General features: G+C 35.5%; 1 protein-coding gene across 1 annotated transcript in view; it reads left to right on the forward strand.

Moving 5' to 3' along the window:
* The first annotated feature begins 240 nt into the window (after positions 1 to 240).
* Positions 241 to 12484, forward strand: part of Tes (testin LIM domain protein) — a 40624-nt gene continuing 28380 nt past the window's right edge. The window contains exon 1 of the mRNA XM_015488268.2: positions 241 to 262. The gene's annotated coding sequence lies outside the window, so the exon portion shown is untranslated. The remainder of the gene's footprint in view (positions 263 to 12484) is intronic.

The following is a 12484-nucleotide window of genomic DNA, read 5'->3' on the forward strand; positions in this document are numbered from 1 at the left end:
CGGGCCGCCTGGCGCGAGCCACCTCCCTGTCTACGGTGTCCCCAGGACGCCGGGGCCAGGTACGGGGCCCTCTGGGTAGAGGTGCCTGGCAACCTCGCTAACTCCTGAAACCTGGGAGCGACAGTGAGTCCGAGCGCGAGCGCGGGCAGGCGCGGGACCTTGCTCCCCTGTCTCTCACCACGCCCAACGGTTGGAGGTGTCTGAAACTTTTCCTGAAAATGTTTCAGCTACGCCTGTGCCTCCCCCAAAAGGAAAAGATGAGGTTAGAGCGAGTTCGGGCGAGACCGTGACACTTTTTCTTCCTGTCTCAGGAAATTCAACTTCATCAAGTCTTTGTGGTTTAGGAGTGTTGATGCGACTTTGACAGCCTTGACCCCCTCCCTTTACAACTTGGCTGCCCGAGGTTCCCTAAAGTGAGCGAGTGCTGATTTAATGCACTTCCTTAGCACCCGCCACTGCTGATTATTTTGTAAAGTGATGATTTTTTTTTTTCTCTTATCATTCATTACTTGATTGCCAAAGCACATTGCCTCCTTCTTGGCGAAGTTATCTCTCAAAGAAAACTTTTTTTCCCTGTTTGCAGCTAGCCACAAAGAGCGATTGTCACCAGTGCTCAGTTCTGGGGAAGGTTTCTAGCTGGATGGTTCTGGGCTTCAGAATCCTACCTGAGCCACTCCCAGGGTATGGGGAGCCCCCGGTAGTCTGGGAGAAAGGGTGGGGACCAGACTTTGACTCCAAAAAGAATGCTGATGTCACATTCTGTGTGAAAGGTCTCCTTCCAGGGAATTGTTCATATTTACTTTGCAGTAAATTTAAGCTAGCTGTCTCTTATCAAATAGGGAAGGAAGTTGTGCAGAGTGAGAATGGGAAAAGAGGCAAAAAACTTAATTTTCTTGCTTGTCTTCTAAAAGACAAATTTCTGACCAGAACATTAAGTATATTTTATGGTAAGAACTTAATTTTTGAAACTGTATGCAAATGCAAGATATTAGTTTAGGAAGTTGTTGAACAATAAAAACTTGCAATGAGAAAACAGTTTTTTGTTCTCTTGTGACTAAAATCAGCACTCAAAACAGAATTCAAGAATAGGAAAACAATTTTTTTAAGAATACTGTAGTTGCTTTCTATTCTCTTCCCATTTAATATTTAAAAAGTTATTTTAAATAACAGTTTTTTGACTAATCTGCTTTCCACTTGAAAGCATGTGTTTAATGCACCATTAGTTTTCTGTTGATCATTACACTTATTTTGACTTTGTGTGTGTAAATACTTAATTTAGTTCTTGTCTAAAATTTGGGGGTGCCTTGCCTTGCTTATAAATATTGATTCAAAAACTACTTTGTAAAAGTCAACACCCTGAGGATGAATAGGTGAAGCACAGGATTTTTACAGCAGTGACACTATAAATTTCGTATATTATAATTGTGGATATGTGTCATTTGATGTTTGTCAAAATCCACAAAATGTATAATTTACCAAGAACAAACCCTAATGTAGACTATGTACTTTGTAGATAGTGATGTGTAAGTATGTTCCATTGGTTTTCATAAATATACTACTTTGATGTAAGATATTGATAGTGGGGGAGGCTGTGTTTGTGTGGGAAAGAGGGAATATGGGAATTTTATACTTTCTGCTCAATTTTGGTGTGAACCTAAAATAGTATATTAAAAAAAAAAACACTCAGGAGTGTTTTAAAGACTCTTTGAGACAAAGAATAATTCTTAGTGGAGAGGTCCAGAGTTAAGAATTATATGGGCCTTGGGATGTAAATCAGTGATAAAGTGCTTGCCTAGCATGTTCAAGGCACTGGATTTGATCCCCACAACTGGAAAAAAAAAATTATCTATTCTTTCAAAAGAAAAATCCAAATACTATTTATATATAGTTTTATAAAGTTTCAAAATGTGACTTATAATTATTTAGCATATGATGTAATTTTCCTTCTTCATCCCCTGTTTAAATTTAAAGAATACCTTTTTAACTAAGAATCTTAACCTTCTCTGTAATCTTCCTTCTCTCCACCTTGTCCCCAAGAAGGAGAGATTTTACAGATTTAAAGATAGCCTTTAGAGAGAATTCCATGCCATTAACATATCCCTTTCACTACCTTTTCATTGCTAGTGATTCTTAGAACAGAGTCCTCAACTAGTAAATTGGAAACAACTGAAAGACCCTGAAGGTATTCAGTTTGACTGCCTCTCTGTGCTTTTAAGAGACTCAATTTTCAGTGGCTCCGACAGAAAGTTTCCCAGTACAAAACAGTTTGGAAATCCCATGAACACATTTCACAGTCTTAACCGTAAACTCAAAAATAAACTTATATTTTTTTAGAAACTGTTTTCTAACATGCCTCAAAAAAGACACATTGTACAATTATCATTGATTTACTAACTTACCCTTTTTTGGATATCTATTTAGTTTTCAAGGTTTCCTTCCTTTTTGACTTGGGTATACAAGAAAAATAATAATTTGAATATACGTTGAAGAAAGGCAGGTTAGAAATAAAGTACAGTCATTTAAATGAAACTAAATTTGACTTATGTTTTAAGATGTATGGCATTTTTCCTTCTAAAGCCCTTATATTACATTGCTGATTTCATAAAGAATTTTCCCCAGGCAGATGAAAAATTTTATTTTTTTTCTGTAAAAAAGATTAAAGATGGTGTCTTTATCACACAATGACCTAGGTGAATGATTCGTTATAGGATTTTAAGTTTATAAAAAGAGAACTTGTTCACATCATTCTTAACAATTTAGATTAATTACCATTAAACCCCACCTTCAAATGGAATTTTTTGGATTAGAATTTGCTATATTTTGTTTGAAGTAAGTGAGCTGTTGCTAGGATGTGAGCTAGTTTGGTTATACAGAGTTTTTGTTTTAGTAATATTTAGAACAGAATTTGACTATAAGTCCATGCCCTGTCTTTTGAGTTACTCATCTTAATCTCTTCCTTCTATCTCTCATCTCTCATCTAATTGACTGTGTAACTAGAGTCTGTCTGCTTGGGAAAAAGAAAAAGAAAAAAAAAATGGCTTTTGAAAAGCAGAAACAGTATCTCATTTTGTGGTGAATGGTAAATTATGGCCCACAGCCAGCTGTTTTCCTCTTTCCTTTCTGTGTTACTCTCCCATGAGAATCACTTTTTTTCTTTAAAAACATACCAGAGAGAAAGAGAACTTCAGTAATTTCCCTTATACTGCCTGGAATTGCTACAGGGCTTTAAATTTTACCATACTGATTTTTTTCCTCTTTTGTAATCTCTTTCATTTGATACTTCGTAGGATCCTGCATACATTTCTTAGGACTCTTTTCTTTGTTTCTTTAATTTTACTTTTAAAAAATGCTGCATTTTAAAGATTAAAGGTCAGTAAAAATCCCTACTTTCCACATCGAAATATGTTTTAAAAGTTTTGGTCATTAGCCAAAAAAGCATAGTGGATTCAAGTGATTACATTTGGAAAAAGTATTAAACCACGAAGAGTCTTTCTATTAGAAATCAGAATGAGTCTTTTCCATTAGGCAGCCTCTGATTGAAGTGAAAGGCACAAACGTGATGATCTAGTGGATTTCTCTGCCTGAAGCTACTTTTGCTGCAAGAGTCATTGTCAAGTCTGGGAACAGAGTGAGAGCCGGGCATACCCAGGGCTTTGTGTTAGATAGAAGTGGGTATTCTGACTCTAAAGTGCAGAAGAAAGTACAATGGTCCTTAGCTGGACTTTTCTCTCTTCTAACCCATGGTGTGATTCATTATATCATTAAATATGAAGTCACTTTCTCTTACTATGATTAGTTTGAATAAAACTAGGGTTTCTAATGATTTTGTTCCCTTATATGATCCTGTGGAGTAGAATAGAATTTTCTAACTGCACTCGCTATTTACCTGTGTAACATCATGTCACCCTGTGACATTACTTGGCAGTGCCCATACTCCATCCGCAATATGAAATTGTACCCATTCTTCAAGGTTTAACGCATGAATGCACCTTCCTTTAGGAAATGTTTCTTCATGTTCCACCTAGAGGCAAATTTTTTTCTTTAAATTCCCAAAGCATGTTATCTGCAACTCCTAGGATGCTCATCATTCTCCACCTTTAGGTTTATTTACCTTGGAAATTCACTTTTTATCTGATTGCAAACTTCTCGAGAGATGAATTTATATTTTCTAGTGCTTACACAGTTATTTTGTTGGCTGTTCAAAGCAATCCTATATGAAATAGAACCTAGGCACTTTTTCAGAATGAAGAAACTGAGGTTTGGTTAGCTTAATTTGAAAGTAGAGAATCTTAATATGAACCGGAAACATGGTTTGGAGAATCCATGTTCCTAGCCTCTGAGTCTTATATATCTGCCATCTTGCTTACTAAATATGTTAAATATAACTATTATAAAAAGAGAAATAAAGTATGGTACATTTCAAATTTTCACTTGTTTAAAGGAATTATATTTGAGGAACTGATTTCTATTCCAGTAAAATTACTCTTCTGTTGGTTTTTATATGTTTAGCTATACTTTATGTCATATGTATACCCTTTAGTGTAAGTTACTATTGACCCTTTATGACAGAGACTAAGTCTAAAAGAGTAAAAGTATTGTAAAAAAGAATTTCTGGGCAATTTTATAGGCAAAGAAACTGTTTAAGCTCCAATAATATTCTAAATTGAATCTTCTAGGATTCTTTCATCTCCACAATTTATGTTGGGAGCAAGGGTTATGCTATCTTTCAGTTATTTAATATGATCTTAAGCTGTAGTATTTGTCTGTGTTTGACTGTTTTGAGAGGTCAAGCAGTGGCATCTGGAACAGAAGAGGGTACCCCTGGGTGGGTTGTAGAGTCTTTTCTATTTTCTGAAGTCCATGATGATAGAAAGCCTCACACATAGCATAAGTAGGATAAACCTCCTTCTCATTGCAAAATGTTTAGTGTCATTCGATTGGTAGACCAGAGAGTTAAGAATACACCAATTGTTTTTTTTTCATTTTTAAATTAGTCTTAATGTTGGGAGAACTATTTATTTTGATTTTCCAATCTGCATACAAAAGCATTTATTGAGAAGCATTGGAAAACACTAAAATGATCAGCTATTTCATGAGGCTCTAAGGAAATTATGAGCAGTGTAATTAACATCATGGATGCATCAGTGTACAAACAAGGATTATTGAATAGGATTTTCTTAGTGAAAATAAAATGATAAATTGGAAAATAATGCTATTTCCTATATTATTTCTCTGAAAAGACTAAAACTTTGCCACATACTAATTTAAATACGTTTTTGTTTTGTTTCTACAAACCAAATCAGTGTCTAGAAATTAGGAAAGATAATACCCAGAATATGTAAACATCTGGATGTATGAAAATGTATGAAAAGCTAGCTATTGTAAGTTTCTCAGCCTTCTCACTTGCTTCAGTAGTATATCTTTAACATTGTCTTGGGATGACAGTTATTAGATCTGAGTCTATTATACTTTATGGTGTTGGCCACTTGGATTTCAGTTTTCATACCTATAAAAACCAGTAAGGTTACCAGATAATTTCTAAGGTTTCTCTAAATCCTGTGATTCTTTTTGGAAAATTTTGTCAGTATTCTACCAAGTATAATGTTCCACAAGGTTTAAAAATCACACAAACCACAGACATCTAAAAATACATGTGTATAAATACAAATATGTATAAATGGAGTGGTTTAATATATGTGTTATGTGACAGTGAATTTCTTGAGGAAACCTATAGAACATAATGAATTGTGTTTTCCTCATAAATCTTAGTGAATTTTCAATGGATTAGTACTTAATTATGTCAGTTCATAATATTTATAGGGTGTTTGAATGTGTTAAGTTTAACTAGATATAAACTGCTCTAGTAGTGTAGGTCAAGTAAGCCTAGGAGTGATATATTACTTCGTTTGGCATTTACTTAGGGGAAAAAAGAAAGCTAAAGGAGCAAAGGATCATTTATCTCTAAAAGTTATCTTTACCAAATAAGATTCTTCTCTTAAAAACTTATATGAATACAGCAACAAAAAAGTTCACTAAAGCAAATGGTCAATGGAAAAGAAATGAGAAAGCCATTTTAATGTATAGAATGTGAAAAAGATTGCACATGGATAAAACTGTAGAACTACAGCTATCTATGAAGTGCACAAGTTAAGTCTTCTTGATTACAAATGCCTTATAAGAATCATTCATGAATTTCCTGTTTGCAGTCATAACAAAGTTTTGTTTGATAACTACTGCCATGGTAACTGAAAATGTAATTTTAAGGTCTGTCTATCAGATCATTAATATGCAGTACATACAGGAAATTATTTTGCTTCTTACAAGATGGTGAACTATTCAGGAAAATTGTATGAGTTATGATTTACAAAATAAACTTTCTTAAGGAGAGGAAAGAAGAGAAAAAGATAAATTAAAAGCAGATTTCAAAAACCTCATATTTTCAAGAATTTAAAAATAATTTGGTAATTGTAACTTCACCACTGTTCTTTGAGTAAATATCATGTATTAAAGGTTGCCTCAAACACTGTTATCAGAGAATTAAATTAAGACATCATACTTTTCATCTACAGCTACAATCTTTGACTCTTCTATGAAAGAGCTACTGTCAAATTTAGAATAGTTTCATAAATATTTAAGTGTCACTACTTTTATTTGGTCATATTCAAAAAATAAGACCATAGTTTAGAATTGCTATTTTCTCTGGTCCTTACTTAGTCTTCTCAGAATGGGACACTGCTCTGTTCCAGGGCAGGAAGCTTTATGAGAAGCTAGCCAGTGGGAATTGCTGCAGTCTCCTATGCTAAATGACAGCAAGGCTACTACTGTATAAGTGTATTTAGTCTCTGAAGTGCTGACTCATCTTCAAACCCCGAATGAGTCATTCTATATTTATTATAGTGACATGCTAACTACCTAGAAAAACTATAAAAAGAATTTCAGGGTATCTGTTGCATAGCTCCTTATCTGAACATTGGGTCTAGCCAAAAAGAAGGCTGAATCTAGCTTTAATGCCTTGTTAGGGAGTTCATTGATAAGTCAAAGCCACAGGAACTTTCCTTGCTTTGTGTGATAAGGAAGTGATATGCTGTATTGCAAAGTGAACATGCCAGATGTTAAGGTGCATTTTTTTGTTTTTATTCTGAGCACATCTTCATGACAGCCTGTTAGGATAAGTCTCAAAGATAAAGGGTCTGGTTTTTTTCTTCATAGGATCTGGTCTGCATAAAAATACTGGAACTCAACAAAAGTTACTCTTTGTTTTTCATAAAGAATATTTAAGGTACAGTTTAAATTTAAGATTATCGAATCTAAACTTCATTTCTGTCAGCTTATATTCTTCAGAACATTGTCATGTGGGCATCAGTAGGCATAAAAAGAAGGGAAGAAAAGTAGGAAGCAGGGGAAAAAACATAGGTAAGATAGGTATGTAAATTGAGTACAATGCTGGATAGGATGAAATAAGTGCTATAATACAGTATTTCTTTTCTCTTTGATGAGGAATCACTTTTTAAGAAAAACCATCATGGCCTAATATTTTAAAAACACAACAAAAATAAATTACTAAGACTCATATAGGGCCAATTCATTAAAGGCAAGAGACATGATATTACTTTATCAAAGTGCTTAATAGCCCCTAATTGTTTGCTGTTTCTTTACATGTCTCATTATGGACTGGTAACTCACTGTTTGAGAACTGCTGCATTTTGAATAGCACTGCAACAACTGAATACAAAAAACTATTATAAAGTCTCAGAAGCATAACTAATTGGCTTTAATTGGGTAGACTAGGAATATTTTCTTGAGGAAACAACTCCTATGAATAAATAAGATTTCATTAGGTAAAGAAGGTATGGCACAGGAAGAATACATAGCATGAACTAAAAGTACATGAGTGAAAAGTCAGTAAACCCTTGCTTTACATTGGCATTTTCCATTTGATTCTTAAAAAAAAAAAAAAAAAAAAAGGCCAGTAGAGCTGTAGTAATTTAGTAACTTATACTTTTCCCAAAGCATAGGTTTGAATTGAAGAAATATATCACTGTGCTAGTACTTAGCCCACTGCTGAGGATCTACTCACCTTAACTTTAATTCTTTTTAATACATTGTGTCCATATGCTGATAAGCAGAGGAAACTTCCTGCTGAAGCTGCTGTTGTCTAGGTTTGGCTTAGACCTGAGGGTTGACATCACCTTGTTGCCACGATGTTCAACCTTCTCAGATCAGTGAGTACCTAAAGCAAAAACCTGGAGCAGTAAAGAGCATGCCTAACTTTTAAGCCTCTTTTTTTTTTTTTTTTTTTGTCACAGTAGTCACATATCTAAGTCCAGAAAAGAAATCTATGCTAGCAACCATGAGTCTATGGCAGAGATATTAATTGAATGCAAAGAAATATTCATTTAAAGTTCAAGTTCAGTAACTTTGGAATGTATTATTCAATTTAATTATTTTTCTTTTACTAATTTGCAGATTACTTGATTTTAACTTTTATGATGAAATTAAAAATTATAAGGCATTTCCTGAATGTGTATGTACCATGTGTAAGTTGCCATAGAAAGGATTCAAAGCTGTATCAGGTTCTTGGGTGAAGCACTAATTGAACACTGTTAGTGATCCAGTATAGGGAATTGGTATGTTTTCCTGATCAGAATCTTCCTCAAAGTTTCTACTGCAAATTACAAAAATACTATAGTTTTTTGTAGTACATGTCTGTTATCCTATCCTTTTAATCAGAACTGCCTTGTGACATACCTGAGCCAACAGAAATGTAGTGGGAAGTATGAGTTTCAAGCTTGGACCTCTGGAGACCTTGCTTGCTTCTACCTACATCCTTGGAACCCTGTTTTTACCTTGTGAACCAGCTAGGGCCAGCCTTGGGGGATGAGAGACCACATGGAAAAAAGATGAAACATCTCAGCAGAGGCTCCCCTATCCAGCTGTCCTGAAGAATGATTGCTGATGCAGTCCAGAGGAACCATCCAGCTGAACCCAGCTGACAGAATCAAACTGTAAAAGTATAAGCAAAATAGCATCATCAGAAACTACAGAATAAGTGGTTATTGTTTTAAGCCACTTTGTTTAAGGGTGGTGTTACATTTTGAATCTTTAATGTCTCCTCAAAAGCTTGTATGTTAGGCAACACAGAAATATGTAGTGAAATTATTAGATTATGAGAGCTGTAACCTCATCAGTGGATTAATTCATTTGGTAGATTATTAATTTAAATGGATTACTGGATTGTAACCATAGGTAGGTGGGGCATGACTAGAGGAAATTAGTTACTAGGGGTGTGGGGGTGTGGCCTTAGACTATATCTTGTCCCTAATTCCTCTTTCTCTTTCCGCTCCCCAGCTTCCATGAGGGCAGCTTTTTTTTTTTTTTTTTTTGGTCACACCTTTTTTCCATGATCTTCTGCTTCACCTCAGGCCCAGAGCAGTGGAGTTGATTTGCTAAGCACGAAACCATAACTGATACCCTTCTATTGCTGAAGTGTAAGTTTTCTCAGCAAACCTCCCCAGAAGGAATCTTAGGGAAGACTTTCCTCACTCTGAATTACTCTGTTTGCATGTGAAAGGATCAAGACTCAAGATACTTTAGCTTCTGTGACATCATTGGTAGCTTGTGAATATCTTTCTTATCTAGATAAATCCTATTTTTATTTCTTTGCTGGTTCCATCAGCAATAAAATTGCAACTGAGATTTTATCCTAGTTGTAGGTGAATGGTATATGCATGTTTTGAAAGTTGTCCAATTTCCCTGAATCACTAGCAAATCTAAATGATGTTTGCATACCTTCTTTAGTGGAGAAGTCCTTGTACTATAGTCTGTAAATATAGGACAAAACTTGTGATGAGTCAAAGCACTTATCTGTTTTGTTTTGTTTCCTGTGGTGGTGCTGGGGATTGAACCTAGGGCCTGGTACATGCTAATTGAGCAGTTTACCACTAAGCTACAACCCCCAGCCAGCACCAAATCACTTCTGTAATCCATCAAAAAAAAAAAAAAATCCATTCGTCTATTGAAGGGCATCTAGGTTGGTTCCACAAAAAAAAAAAATGTGGCATTTATACACAATGGAGTATTACTCTGCATTAAAAAATGACAAAAATCATAGAATTTGCAGGGAAATGGATGGCATTAGAGCAGATTATGCTAAGTGAAGCTAGCCAATCCCTAAAAAACAAATGCCAAATGTCTTCTTTGATATAAGGAGAGTAACTAAGAACAGAGTAGGGACGAAGAGCATGAGAAGAAGATTAACATTAAACAGGGATGAGAGGTGGGAGGGAAAGGGAGAGAGAAGGGAAATTGCATGGAAATGGAAGGAGACCCTCATGGTTATACAAAATTACATACAAGAGGAAGTGAGGGGAAAGGGAAAAATAATACAAGGGGGAGAAATGAATGACAGTAGAAGGGGTAGAGAGAGAAGAGGGGAGGGGAGGGGAGGGGAGGGGGGATAGTAGAGGATAGGAAAGGCAGCAGAACACAACAGACACTAGTATGGCAATATGTAAATCAATGGATGTGTAACTGATGTGCTTCTGCAATCTGTATACGGGGTAAAAATGGGAGTTCATAACCCACTTGAATCAAAGTGTGAAATATGATATATCAAGAACTATGTAATGTTTTGAACAACCAACAATAAAAAATTAAAAAAAAAAAAAACCCTAAAAAAAAAAAAAATCAGAAGATGTATCAATCAAAAGGTAGTTAGGGCTGTCATGTTTCCACAATACAGCGCTGTCAACATAGTTGCAATTTTCCAGAGTGAGGGATGGAGTAGAAAGGCTAGCAGTAAATAAATAAGCAAGTACAAGTATCTTGCAGTAGAGTTCTGCATCTGTTCCCTCCTTTCCTGGTCTCCAAGACCCCCATCTGTGCTGTAAAACTTTATTTTTGTTCCAAATGCCCCTGCATGTCAATCCTGGGCAAAAGTAGAAAATGAGCAGATTGTCTTTTTGTACCCTTTTCCCCATTTTCTGTGTCTTCTCTTCATTGAGCCTAGCTTTCCAGGTTCCCTTGGATTTTCCTGTCCCCTGTTCTAAGAGCTTTCATCCAATACCACAAGGCTTTTCACTGTTTCATTTCATTTCATTTCACAAATGGTGAAAACACATCTGTAATCTCTTCTTTTCTGCTTGTGCTCTAATGAGATAGGGAATAAGTGGCAACAGATTACCTTGTACAGTCTCCCTCCCCAAGATCTCACCAGTGTGTTCAAATGGGTTACTACTGAAGAAAGTATACTGTAGTTCTTAATTGCAACAAGAATTATGGCAGTATTCAGTTTTGGAAGTACTGCATCTTAATAAAGTCCCCTTAATGTACCTCTGTCTGTGTACCCACTGTTGAAAGCCAGCTGTGGATGTAATGACACAAGACCAAATTAGGAATGCTGTGATCCAAATTCTTTTAAGGAACTTCTACAGATTCGAATCAGGTTTTTAAAATATCTTTTATAGCTAATACGTAGGAGGCTTTGAGGGCATGTGTATAAGCACATGTTATTGCTGAGTCCTTCAGTGGAACCAATCCTAATTAAGAAGTCATTTCAATAGCAACCGTAGCCTGTTAATTGGGACATCTTTACAGCTTGCCTTGTCTTTTTCAGTAACAGATTCAGGAAGAGGCTTTTTCTAAGTAGAGTTCATAGGAGGGGTATTCTATTGGAGGATATTTATTCAGCAGCATAAAAGTTAATTTTATAGTAGTCAGTTTGAAAAATGTTGTGAGAAACAGCATAAACAAAGCAGACAGAAGACATTTTTTTTCTCTATCATTTGCTTACTTAACAGTGGAAGCCTTAAAAAAAAAAAGCCAAAAGTCAAAATTATGTTGCCCTTATTAATATTGTAAGAATACATTAAGTTTTGAGTAAGTTAAAGGTACTGGGAAGGTAAGAACTGCTGATTTTAAACACTATGTAATTTGAAACAGGCAACATCCTTATCATAAAGAAGTACTGGGCTAGGGATGTAGCTTGGTTGGTAGAGTGCTTGTCTTGCATGCACAAGACCCTGGGTTCTAATCCCCAGCACCACACACGCGCGCGCGCGCACACACACACACACACACACACACACATAAAAGTCTTCTTGCCTCCTCTTTCTCATGGGGCTGGGGCTATAGTTAAGTGACAGAGTGCTTGCCTTGCACTTGTGAGGCACTGGGTTCGATCCTCAGCACCACATAAAAGCAAACAAATAAAATAAAGGCATGCTATCTACCAAAAAAAAAAAGTACTGTATTTTTTTCTTAATTTCATCTCCAGATGGGTTATGTAATAAGTTTTAATCAATATTTTTTAAGGAGAACCATGACATATTATTAAATTGGAAATTTTCTCATAAATTTTTTTCTAGAAATTTCTTTTGCTAATCAACCCTGGTATTTTTTCGTGTTTCATAATCTGGTTTGTGATTGTGTGTATATGTATGTGCACACACGGGTGTGTATAAATGTATATATGTTGAGATATAAA

Source organism: Marmota marmota, unplaced genomic scaffold, assembly GCF_001458135.2.
Source record: "Marmota marmota marmota unplaced genomic scaffold, marMar, whole genome shotgun sequence".
Classification (NCBI taxonomy): Eukaryota; Metazoa; Chordata; class Mammalia; order Rodentia; family Sciuridae; genus Marmota; species Marmota marmota.